The sequence below is a fragment of the Bos grunniens genome, chromosome 13 (genome assembly GCF_055505025.1).
Source record: "Bos grunniens cultivar Pamir isolate PY7600 chromosome 13, Bosgru_T2T1.0, whole genome shotgun sequence".
In the NCBI taxonomy this organism is placed as follows: Eukaryota; Metazoa; Chordata; class Mammalia; order Artiodactyla; family Bovidae; genus Bos; species Bos grunniens.
This window is the reverse complement of record NC_141177.1, coordinates 57,746,465-57,759,314: the sequence shown is the minus strand read 5'-3', so window position 1 is coordinate 57,759,314 and position 12,850 is coordinate 57,746,465. Positions and strand designations below refer to the sequence as shown.

At 38.8% G+C, this 12,850-nt stretch overlaps 1 protein-coding gene across 2 annotated transcripts in view; it reads right to left on the bottom strand.

The window, feature by feature from the left end:
- The window catches only part of ENKUR (enkurin, TRPC channel interacting protein), a 65,443-nt gene that overhangs the window by 17,513 nt on the left and 35,080 nt on the right, over positions 1–12,850 (bottom strand). The window lies entirely within an intron of this gene.

Genomic DNA, 12,850 nt, shown 5'->3' with positions numbered 1-12,850 from the left:
GCAACAGTTAGAACTGGACATGGAACAACAGACTGGTTCCAAATAGGAAAAGGAGTACGTCAAGGCTGTACATTGTCATCCTGCTTATTTAACTTATATGCAGAGTACATCATGAGAAACGCCAGGCTGGATGAAGCACAAGCTGGAATCAAGATTGCCGGGAGAAATATCAATAACCTCAGATATGCAGATGACACCACCCTTATGGCAGAAAGTGAAGAGGAATTAAAAAGCCTCTTGATGAAAGTAAAAGTGGAGAGTGAAAAAGTTGGCTTAAAGCTCAACATTCAGAAAACGAAGATCATGGCATCCGGTCCCATCACTTCGTGGCAAATAGATGGGGAAACAGTGGAAACAGTGTCAGACTTTATTTTGGGAGGCTCCAAAATCACTGCAGATGGTGATTGCAGCCATAAAATTAAAAGACGCTTGCTCCTTGGAAGGAAAGTTATGACCAATCTAGATAGGATATTAAAAAGCAGAGACATTACTTTGTCAACAAAGGTCCATCTAGTCAAGGCTATGGTTTTTCCATAGTCATGTATGGTTGTGAGAGTTGGACTATAAGGAAAGCTGAGCGCCGAAGAATTGATGCTTTTGAACTGTGGTGGTGAAGAAGACTCTTGAGAGTCCCTTGCCTACAAGGAGATCCAACCAGTCCATCCTAAAGGAGATCAGTCCTGGGTGTTCATTGGAAGGACTGATATTGAAGCTGAAAACTCCAATACTTTGGCCACCTGATGGGAAGAGCTGACTCATTTGAAAAGACCCTGATGCTAGGAAAGATTGAAGGCAGGAGGAGAAGGGGACAACAGAAGATGAGATGGTTGGATGGCATCACTGAATCAATGGACATGAGTTTGGGTGAACTCTGGGAGTTGGTGATGGACAGGGAGGCCTGGCGTGCTACAGTTCATGGAGTCGCAAAGAGTCGGACATGACTGAGCGACTGAAATGAACCGAACTGAACTGATACTACTATTCGTCCTGGACGTGAAAAACTTTTGTGTGTGCAGAAAAGCATGGGAATAGCAGAGTGGCAAATTTTGATATTAGTTGAAGGACATGCTTGCCATTGGAGGAAAAACCATTATCATGAGCTCTTGCAGAAGAAGGGTCAGTAGCTTGAAATAAAATCTCGAAGACAATGTTGGGGTCCTCTCATATGGAATGTATCACCAACACTACTGACAGCACATAAGATGGTAAAAATCCTTAACCTTAGTCTTTTTATGTCACATGTGAATACATAGGAAAAAAATTCCATCTTGAGGTGAAAAGAGCTATTTCACCAAGTGTGAAATAAAAATTCTAAGTAATAAGAAAGCATTGTGACAGTTTAATTGTTAGGGTTTTTTCCTTCCTTAGTGGTACATAAAAGTATACATATATACATATATCCTCCCTTTTTAAAATTTCCTTCCCATTTAGGTCACCACAGAGCACTGAGTAGAGTTCCCTGTTCTATACAGTATGTTCTCATTAGTTATCTATTTTACACATAGTATCAATAGTGTGTATCTAACCATTTAAACTATTTAAGACAATTAACCTCAATATTTGTATTAAAGGGATTATAATAATATCAATCAGAACATTTAATATAATTAAATTCCTTTTATATGAAAAATACCTCAGTCTTAAAAAATACCCAAAGTGTCATGTGATCTCTGCCAGATAATTGCTTAAAATAAACTATTGAGATACTACTAGAAACACAAGATGAATGCATTTTTCACAAAAAGGATTATTCACTTTAAGGCCCTTGGCTTAGATTTCTTACTGTATGAAAAGTTTCCATTTTATTCAACTTTTAAAAGTAATGGGTCAATTGTCATCAACTTGTTTGGCTAATATCAAAATAACTAGAAATTTCAAAAACCTGGAACCTTGGCACATTCTTCATTTTTTATGTTATAAAACACCCTTAGAAGAAAGAGACTCTTTTAAGCTTTACTACTGTATTTTAAATCCCCAAAGGGTGTGTCACTGTGATTTCTGGAAAGGCTTTGGTGTACATTACAAAAGAACTACAGCAGTTTAATGATATAGTAAGATAGTGTTCCAAATTCTAAGATAAAGTTATAATTTGAAGCCTAAATCACCAGTCTCACTCTTTCTACCACCCATATCCTATAAGGCTTTTGTGTTGATGCTGGACACCATCTTCCCACGTGGGTGGCAAGTTGCCTGTCATCTCAATAATTCTGAAGAGAAGCCAGGGCATTTGTTGTAAAGCGTTTGTCCAGATGGAACTACATGTGACCTCTAGGGTGCTCTGGGCCTGAAGCCTAGCCTCTTGGCTGGGTACAGCCATAGAGCTTACCCAGGAGAAAATTTGTCTCCTCAAAGCCAATAAAGATAAAAGAAACCTGTACGAGTCCAAAAAGCACAGCTCATACATGTGGGAATTGCACAAGATTAAGGTTCATCCTTTGTAGGTTCCTCAGAAAGGCCAGGAGACAGAAAGGAAAGTAGATAGCTTCTGGGTCCCTCTGTTCTGTTGTTTCTCTTGCCAAAAAGAAACTTTGAACTCTATTGGTGAATAGGGGGCCTTGAGCATGTAATACTAAACTGGTTATTGTTGTTGTTCAGTCGCCAAGTTGTATCCAGCTCTTTGCAACCCCATGGGCTGTAGAATGCCAGGCCTCCCTGTTCCTCCCCAGCTCCCAGAGTTTGCCCAAGTTCATGCCCATTGAAATCAGTGATGCTGTCCAACCATCTCATCCTCTGTCACCCTCTTCTCCTCCTGCCTTCAATCTTTCCCAGAATCAGGGTCTTTTCCAATGACTTGGCTCCTCACATCAGGTGACCAAAATATTGGAGCTTCAGCTTCAACATTAGTCCTTCCAAGAAGTGTTCAAGATTGATTTCCTTTAGGATTGACAGGTTTGATCTCCTTGCTGCCCAAGGGACTCCCAAGGCTCTTCTCCAGCACCACAATCCAAAACCATCAATTCTTCAGGGCACTGCCTTCTTTATGGTCCAACTCTCACATCCAAACATGACTACTGGAAAGATCATAGCCTTGACTACATGGACGTTTATCAGCAAAGTGGTGTCTTTGCTTTTTAATACACTGTCTACATTTGTCACAGCTTTCCTTCCAAGAAGCAATCATCTACTAATTTCTTGGCTCCAGTCACCATCTGCAGTGATTTTAGAGCCCAAGAAGAGGAAAGTTGCTTCCACATTTTCCCTTCTATTTGCCATGAAATAATGGGACTGGATGCCATTGAATAGTTTTAAGCTGGCTTTTTCACTGTCCTCTTTCACCCTCATCAAGAGGCTCTTTAATTCCTCTTTGTTTTCTGCCATTAGAGTGGTATCTGGTTATTATGTCCACTTAAAAATACAAGAGTCATTATTGGAATGGAATCCTATGAAAGGTAAGACTTAACAGGTTTCTGAGCCCTAGAAAGGCCCAATTCCTTCTAACAGTTATGAACAGGGTGGCATAGAGATGACAGAAAAAATTCTCTGGCAGGCTGGGAAGCTGTTTACCCTCATTATTCCATGGGAAAACATCTGGTAAAATTGTCTCTTGTAACAGAAAAGAAACCACATGACTTAGCTACATTCTGAAAGGGGACTGTTTGTAAAATCTTAGAATATTTTGGTAGGTTGACTGTTCCCTGTTGCTTTTAACAAGATACTAGGAGAGAGAAGAACTTAGGCCAGGGGAGTACAGTTTGCACAGAAAGATGCGAGTGAATAGTGTTAAGGAAGGTTCTCCGAACATGGCCTGCAATCTAAAGTTATAAATGTGTAGGCTTCTGGTGTTTTTCTAAGAAAGAGAAAAAACACAAAACACAGGAGTCAGTAGACAACACACACCCCCACCAATAGGAAGATGAAAGAAATGTCAGGTGGTTGCAATGAATCGAGATTGGGAGTTCAGCATGGTGTGGCTGAGGACAGGACAAGTTCCTTTGTCTGTGGCCTCTCTTCCATTCAAAATGAACACACAATAAAAGTCAAGAAAACCTGTTTTCTTGACGGAATCTACAGTATTGATGGCATGTGGCTGGTAATGAATGACGGGACAATAAAAAAGCTATTCCTTACTTACAAAGTGTTTCCACTGACTATATGACATCTCTCTTGGAAAGAGTTTCTTTTTTAAAAAATTTTATTTCTGGCTGTGCTGGGTCTTCATTGCTTTGTGTGGGCTTTGTCTAGTTGCAAACAGTTGGGGCTACTGTTCATCCTGGTGGATGGGCTTCTCGTTGCAGTGGCTTCTCTTGTCGTGGAACACATGCTCCAGGTGTGCGGACTTCAGTTGATGCAGCACTTGGGCTCAATGGTGGTGGTGCACAGGTTCAGTTGCTGTGGCATGTGGAACACTCCTGGACCAGGGATCGAACCCATGTCTCCTGCACTGGCAGGTGGATTCTTATCCACTGTGCCATCAGGGAATTCCTTTTTCAAAATTTTATTTATTTATTTGGCTGCACCAGGTCTTAGTTGCAGCACATGGGATCTTTAATCTTCATTTCAGCCTGCGGAGATATCTTTAGTTGCAGCTTGTGGGATCTAGTTTCTTGATAAGGGATCGAACCCAGGCCTCCTGCATTGGGAATGAGGAGTCTTAGCCACTGGACCACCAGGGAAGTCCTGGCAAGAGTCTTCTGATCCCCATTGACAGAAAAAAAAAAAAAAAACACATATCTGTCAAATTGGACTAATTCTCCTATAGATACATATATCGTTACTTGTATTTTATACACATATGCCTAGAATACTATTTGAAAAGCACACAAGAGTCTGGTTACAGTGGTTGCTCCTGGGGACGGGATTCAGAGGCTGTAGGAATGGGGCATGAAGGAGACTTAATTCTTGGCTACACACCTTTGGGTAGTTATGAATTTTGAATTTCAGACCATGTATATACATCACCTATTTTCTCTCTCACACACACAGAGAGCAAAATTTAAAATAGTTTCTAATAAAATTAGAAATTTTATTACCTTTTGACCTAATTGTTTCACTCCTGGGAATGATTTTCTGTAAGTATAGCCAAATGTGTAAAATGGTGTATGTTCATGCTCAGTTACTTAGGCATTGCTTTTAATAGGAAATATTGAAAACAACTCAAGTGAAAAAAACTTAAATATGCATCAAAAGAGTGCTGATAAAAATATATGCAATCATGCAATTTAATGCCATATATCTACAAAAAGGAATGAAGACTGTTTTTGTTGTTGTTTAGTTGCTAAGTTGTGTCTGACTGTTTTGCGACCCCATGGACGGTAGCCTGCCACGTTCCTCTATCCATGGGATTTCCCAGGCAAGAATATTGGAATGTGTTGCCATTTCCTTCTCCAGGGGATCTTCCTGACCCAGGGATCAAACCCACCTCTCCTGCTTGGCAGGTAGATTCTTTACCACTGAGCCACCAGTGAAGCCCCGTGAAGAACATTATGTTGATAAAAATGAGCTTATTAACTGAAAAAGGCAAGCGTTATTGTGTGCTCTTGAGTTTTAAGAAGTGAAAGATATATGTATATATACTATATAAAATTAGGTGTATATTGTGTGATATACATATATACATCTATATATATATATATGTATGTACATCATATATATATACACACATCGGTATATATACATACATATATTCATTTGCTTTCATAAAATATTTCTGAAAAGGTACATAAAAAATTGAAAGCACTGGCTGTCTCAGCAAAGAAGTTGGTGGTAGAGGTTCAGGGGTGAGAGGAATGCGTTTTATAACAAAAGAATTCCACAGATGTTTTCCACATCAGCAGGATCATTTAGATATGTGTATATTCTTGCTTCACAGGCAACACTCATCTGATTGCCTAAGTGAAGGCAGATTAAAAAAAAAAAAAAAACCTCCCATCTAGTCTCATTTCCTATAGATGCAGCATCCTTTAGAATAAAAAGTCTTCATCTGAAGGCCATATCTGCATGTACTGCTTAAAAATTAATATATGCATGGCCTTTTTACACCGATCTTGTGAAGCAGTATTTTTAATTTTCAGGGATAATTAGCATTAACTTAGTCTGTGGCTAATTTCAGTTCTTTGTCATCAAGCACATTATGTGTGAAGAAAAAATGACCTCACTCAGTATGTTTTTATTATGACAAGAAGATGTTTTTTGGGGGGAAGGGTACTCTTTTTTTTTTTTTTTTTGGCTTCCTTCCTTCTTCTGACCTCTTGGGCCACTCAGTGGCCCTTGTGTCTTCCTGTTCTCCCATCTGACTTCTAAATGCAAGAGTTGCTGAGAGCACATTCACTACTTTGTCCCAGGTGATCTCATACGTGCTGTTAAACTTCCAGATTTATGATTCTACCCCAGATCTCTTTTCTGACTCAAATATCTGTCTCAACTTCTAACTAGATGTTACAAGATTATCAAAAATACATGTCAAAAATTATATTCTTTTCTTTTGTGTATGTCTTTGTCTGGTTTTGGTGTCAGGGTGATGGTGGCCTTGTAGAATGAGGTTGGAAGTATTGCTTCCTCTGTGATTTTTTTTAAAGAGTTTAAGAAGGATAGGCAATAGTTCTCTAAATGTTTGATAGAATTCTCCTGTGATGCCAGCTGGTCCTGGGCTTTTGCTTTTTGGGAGATTTTTGATCACAGCTTCAATTTCAGTGCTTGTAATTGGGTTGTTCATAATTTCTATTTCTTCCTGGTTCAGTCTTGGAAGATTAAACTTTTCTAAGAATCTGTCCATTTCTTCCAGGTTATCCATTTTATTGCCATATAGTTGTTCATAATAGTCTCTTATAATCCTTTGTATTTCTGCAGTCTGTTGTAACCTCTCCTTTTTCATTTCTAATTTTGTTGATTTGTTGATTTTATCTATTTATTTCTCTATGAGTCTGGCTAAAGGTTTGTCAATTTTGTTTATCTTCTCAAAGAACCAGCTTTTATTTTTATTCTAAATAACCAACAGGTTACAGAAGAAATCAAAAGGGAAATCAAAAAATTTCTAGAAACAAGTAACAATGAACACACAACTCAAAACCTACAGAATGCAGCAAAAGCAGTTCTAAGAGGGAAGTTTATAGCAATACAATCCTACCTCAAGAAACAAGAAAAACATCAAACAACCTAACTTTACACCTAAAACAACTGGAAAAAGAACACCAACCAAAAAAAAAAAAAAAAACACCAAAAAACCCAAAATTAGTAAAAGGAAAGAAATCATAAAGATCCAAGCAGAAATAAATGAAAAAGAAATGAAAGAAACAATAGTAAAGATTATTCTTGATTCTTTACCATAGCATCCTCCAATCTACTACCCCTCTAGATTTTTCCAACTCAGAAAGCGGCATCCTCACTGCCCGGTTGCTCAAATCAGAAATGTGACTGTCATTCTTAAAACTGCTCTCTTCTTCCTCTTTGAATCTGTTATCAGGTTACATATTTATTTTTTAAATATTTCCCTTCTCCAGGAGATCTTCCTGACCCAGGGGTCAAACCTGGGTCTCCTGCATTGCAGGTAGACTCTTTACTGTATGAGCCACCAGGGAAACTCAGTATTTCTGGAAGCCAACAACTACTCTTTGTCTTCACTACTCAAGTCTTGATCTATGTCACCATCTTCCTTACTTGGAAGACTATGATAGTCTCCCCAGATTCAGTCATTCTTCCACTTCAATCCACGTAGCAAGTGATCATTGAAAAATACTTCTTGCATTGTGCCACTGCCCTACTTAAAACACATCGGTGGCCTGTTTGTCTCTTCATCTTCACCTTGCACATTCCTCCCTTCTCAGGACTTTCCTGATGGTACAGTGATTAAGACTGTGCTTCCAATGCAGGAGGCACAGGTTCAATCCCTGGTCTGGGAACTAAGGTCCCACATGCTGAGTGAAATTGAAAGTGAAAGTTGCTCAGTCGTATCTGACTCTTTGGGACCCCATGGAATTCTCTAAGCCAGGATACTAGAGTGGGTAGCCTTTCCCTTCTCCAGGGGATCTAGAGGCACAACCAAAAAAAAAAGGTACCAAAAAAAATTCCCAAATCTTTCTCCCTTCTCTAAGTACACTCCAGCCCTAATGACTGCCTTCCTCCTATGGGTTGAGGGTTTCCTATCCAAGATCCTTTACACATTTTATTCTCTTCATGTGCATTCTTTTTCCCTCCACAGTATTTCTCTTCTCCATCTCTCCCAACTTTTACTCATTCTTTAGTTTATTTTTAAATGTCAGATCCTCAGAAGTGTAGCCTCTTAACTACAAAATCTAATTTAGGGCCCCCTTTTTATTCCTTTGCAAAATAGCCTCCTGTTATTTTTTTTCTTTCAATTAGTTTCAATTTCAATATAAATAAATACATTTATATTTATAGTCTTCCAACATAGTCATTTTTCTACCCAGCAAACCAGAACTGTTTCTGATTAATCAGTTCAGTTCAGTTCAGTCGCTCAGTCTTGTCCAACTCTTTGTGACCCCATGAATCACAGCACGCCAGGCCTCCCTGTCCATCACCAACTCCCGAGTTCACTCAAGCTCACGTCCATCAAGTCAGTGATGCCATCCAGCCCTCTCATCCTCTGTCATCCCCTTCTCCTCCTGCCCCCAATCCCTCCCAGCATCAGAGTCTTTTCCAATGAGTCAACTCTTCGCATGAGGTGGCCAAAGTACTGGAGTTTCAGCTTTAGCATAATTCCTTCCAAAGAAATCCCAGGGCTGATCTCCTTCAGAATGGACTGGTTGGATCTCTTTGCAGTCCAAGGGACTCTCAAGAGTCTTCTCCAACACCACAGTTCAAAAGCATCAGTTCTTCAGCACTCAGCCTCCTTCACAGTCCAACTCTCACATCCATACATGACCACTGGAAAAACCATAGCCTTGACTAGAAGAACCTTTGTTGGCAAAGTAACGTCTCTGCTTTTGAATATGCTATCTAGGTTGGTCATAACTTTCCTTCCAAGGAGTAAGCGTCTTTTAATTTCATGGCTGCAGTCACCATCTGTAGCAGACAGTATTTGTTGAATGAGAATGAATGAGCTTTGTTAACTAAAGAGATTTTTGTTTTTGTTTTTGTTTTTTTGCTCTGTTCTAGCCAAGATACCTTTTTGATTATGATTTTTCTTCCCATATAGCTTGTAACTAGGATAGAATGCACTGATCATTTGAGAGATATCACTTAGTTTAAAAAGTGATCTTCACAACACCTTTTCAGGATAAACACACACACACACACACACACACACACACACAAACTAGGAATAGAAGGAACTTGTCTCAACATAATGGAAGCTGTATACTAAAAACACGGTTTCCCCGGTGGTGCTAGTGGTAAAGAATCCACCTGTCAATGCAGGAGACTGAAGAAACAAGGGTTTGACCCGAGTCAGGAAGATGGTCTGGAGGAGAGCATGGCAACCCACTCCAGTATTCTTGCCTGGAGAATCCCATGGACAGAGGAGCCTGGTGGGCTATGGTCCATAGGGTAACAAGGAGTCTGAGTGACTTAGCACACACAATGAACATCATCATGAAAACCTGAAAGCTTTTCCCTTAAGATCCAGAACCAGGTAGGGATGTTTGACTAGAATTAGGAAGTTCTGTTGTTTATTTGCCAAGTCATGTCCGACTCTTTTGTGACCCTATGAGCTGTAGCCTGCCAGGCTCCTCTGTCCATGGGATTTCCCAGGCAAGAATACTGGAGTGGGTTGCCATGTCCTACTCCGGGGGATCTTCCTGACCCAGGGATCTAACCTGCGTTTCCTGCATCTCCTGCACTGCAGGTGAATTCTTTACCACTGAGCCACCAGGAAAGCCCAGAAAGTTCTAGTCAGAGTAATTAGGCAAGAAAAAGACATAAAGACATCCAAATTGGAAAGGAAAAAGTAAAATTATCTGCAGATTATTTGACAGTCCATGTAGAAAACTCTAAAGATTTAATACACAGAAGAAAAAACTATTATAATTAATAAATGCACTCAGCAAAGCAACAAAATATAAGATCAATGCACAAAAGTGAATTGTATTCTATGGACCAAAAATAACAATCTGAAAAGGAAATTACAAAAACAATTCTGTTTACAATAGCATACAATAGATTTAGGAATGAACTTAACCAAGGAGGTGAAAGACTTGTGCAATGAAAATTATTGCTGAAATATGTTGCTGAAAGAAATTAAAATAGATGGAAACACATCCCATGTTCATGAATTGGAAGGCTTAACTAAAAAGTCAATACTACGCAAACCAATCTACAGATTCAATCACTATCAAAATCCCTTTGACCTTTTTGCAGAAATAGAAGCAACTATCCTAAGTTCACGTGGAATCTCATGGCATTCTGACTAAGGAAAACTATCTCACAAAAGAACAAAACTGGAAGATTCAACACTTTCCAATTTTAAGAACTTACTACAAAGCTACAGTAATAAAAATAGTGTGATACCATATAAAACAGACATATAGACCAATGGAATAGAATAGAGAACCCAGAAATAAAACATTACATATATGGTGATATTGTTTTGGACAAGGGGTCCAAGACCACTCAATGGGGAAAGGACAGACTTTTCAATAAATGGTGTTAGGAAAACTGGATATCCACATACAGAAGAATGAAGCTGGATCCCATCTAACATCATATATAAACCTTAGCTCAAAATGAATCAAAGACCTAAATGTAAGACCTAAAACAATAAAACTCTTGGGAGAAAAAAGTGTAGGATAAAATGTTTACAACTTTGGATTTGGCAGTGATACCATCTTGGATATGATACCAAATGCACAGGTAACAAAGGAAAAAACAGACACATTTGACTTCATGAAAACGGAAAATTTCTGTATATCAAAAGACTCTATCAATAAAGTAAAAAGGTAACCCATAGAAGAAAATATTTGCAAATCTTATATCTGACCCAGGATTAATACCCAGAATATACAGAAAACTCATAAAACTCAACAACAGAGAACCAAACAACCCAATTTACAAAATGGGCAAAGGGCTTGAAGAGACATTTCTCCACAGAAGATATACAAATGGCTCAGCAGTAAACAATCCACCTGCAAGGCAGGAGACACAGGTTTGTTTCCTGTGATCAAGAAGATCCCCTGGAGAAGGAAATGGCAACCCACTCCAGTGTTCTTGCCTGGGAAATCCCATGGACAGAGGAGCCTTGTGAGCTATAGTCCATGAGGTCCCAAAAGAGTCAGACACGACTGAACACACACACAAAACACACACAACAATAAGCACAAGAAAAGACACTTAACATCACTAATCAGTAGAGAAATGCAAATCAAAACTAAAATAAGGTAACACCTCCCAACTATTAGTGGGAGTGGTAGTATGACGACTACCAAAAAACAGAAAAGACAAGTGTTGGCAAGAATGTGTAAAAATTGGGACCCTTGTACAGCATTGGTGGGAAGGTAAAATGAATATTCACTGTAAGGACTGATGCTGAAGCTCCAGTGTTTGGTCATCTGATGCGAACAGACAACTCATTGGAAAAGTCCCTGATGCTGGGCAAGATTGAGGGTAGAAGGAGAAGAGGGATCAGAGGATGAGATGGCTGGACAGCATCACTGATGCAATGAACATGAACTTTGGCAAACTACAGGAGATGGTGAGGGACAGGGAGGCCCGGTGTGCTGCAGTTCATGGGGTTGCAAAGAGTTGGTTATGACTGGGCGGCTAAAAACAACAAAATGGTAGAGCAACAATGAAAAAGAGTATGATAGGTCCTCAAATACTTAAAAATATAATAACCATATGATTCAGCAAATCTACTTTCAGACTTTCACTCAAAAGAATTGAAAGCAGGGTTTTGAAGAGATATTTGTACACTCGTGTTCATAGCAGCATTATTTACAACAGCTAAAACATGGAAGCAAATCAAGTGTCCATCTACAGAAGGATAGATAAGCAAAATGTGGTGTATACAGAGAATGGAGTTCTCTCTCTCTCTCTTTTTTCTTTTTGGCTGCACTATACAGCATGCAGAACTTCCCCAACCAGGGACTGAACCCACGACCCCTGCAGTGAGTCTTAACCATTGGATGGCCAGGGAAGTCCCCAGACAATGGTGTATTATTGTTTTACAAAGGAAGAAAATTCTAGATAAGTGAGAATTTATCATATACAGTTGACCCTTGAATGACATGAGTTTGAACTGTGTGGGTCCACTTACATGTGGTTTCTTTTCAATAGTAATCACTACGGTACTACATGATCTGTGGTTGGTTGACTCTGAGGGTACAAAACCACGAACATGGAGGAACCAAGTAGACAAAAAGCTGACTATAAGCTATATGCAAATTTTCAACTGGGTGGAGGATCAGTGCCCCTAGCCCCTGTATGGTTAAAGGGTCAGCTATATATTTTTTTTACATCTGTCCTAAGGTAATAAAGGAATAAAGAAATGATGCCTATACACAGATGTGACAAAAATTTTACAGTGTTTTCAAAAATATTTGTATATAAAAATTTTTAACTAAAGTAAGCTTTTCTACAATGCTCCCAAATTCTGTGCTTGTGAAAAAGCTTGAAAAAAATTGTCATTTTTTCCCCCTGGTGTTGTCTGTAGAATAAAAATCGGTGTAAGTAGTAGAAATTGTTATTGCTCTGATATTTTGTAATTTCATGTATTTTACCAAATTTCTATAATTTAAGATTTCATAAAATAATCTTTTTCCTTCTCGGATACTTATAGGCTCATTTGAGTTGAAGACAGCTCTACTTACATAAACTTATTGCTTAATAAATTATGTAACCTTACAAATAGAAATACTAGAATTCACAAAATAGAGAAAGCCAGAAAGTAAAAGTAATATCCCATATTAGTGAAATACATATAGTAAAATATGGAATATAAGGCACCTAGAATAACAGGTTT